Raw genomic sequence first — 554 nt, 5'->3', positions numbered from 1 at the left:
GGGGGCTGTGTGGGGCACAGCTGAGCTCCGTCTCACCTGGTAAATAGGAGTAACTACTAACAAATACAGGAATTTAGAAGTGACAGGAGGAAGAGAGTGCACCACAGGCCTGCAAAACCCTGCACGAGGAATAGCATTGTCATGGTTCTTGGGGTACTCCTCTGCCTACTCATCAGTCAGCCGAGGCCCGAGCTCGAGGCCCTACATGGCTGCAGCAGGCTGCACACAGGTTGGCAGCAGACAGAAGCCTTTCTCTTTTGTCTTTTACCCTGGGGGCCTGTAAGGAAGGAAAAGCAGAGGCCAGCTGCCCATTACTTGCTTTCAGTCTCCCACTTCTTCCCAGAAAGGGGCCCTCACAGTTGCACTACTGAGCTAGGACCTGTGTTGTGCCACAGAACACCCCTTTTGCAGTGCTGCTTCCTCTGCCTCACTCTGGGCCCGACAGCCCCCAGCTCTGTCTTTCCACTGGAGCACCAGCTGTGAGGAGGCACCAGCACAGCTCAAGGCAGGAGACAAGATTGCACATGGCCCCTAATGATATGTTGCTCATTGCT

Source organism: Apaloderma vittatum, unplaced genomic scaffold (assembly GCF_000703405.1).
Source record: "Apaloderma vittatum isolate BGI_N311 unplaced genomic scaffold, ASM70340v1 scaffold27329, whole genome shotgun sequence".
Taxonomy (NCBI): Eukaryota; Metazoa; Chordata; class Aves; order Trogoniformes; family Trogonidae; genus Apaloderma; species Apaloderma vittatum.
The sequence above is the reverse complement of the archived record's forward strand: the minus strand, read 5'-3'. Positions refer to the sequence as shown.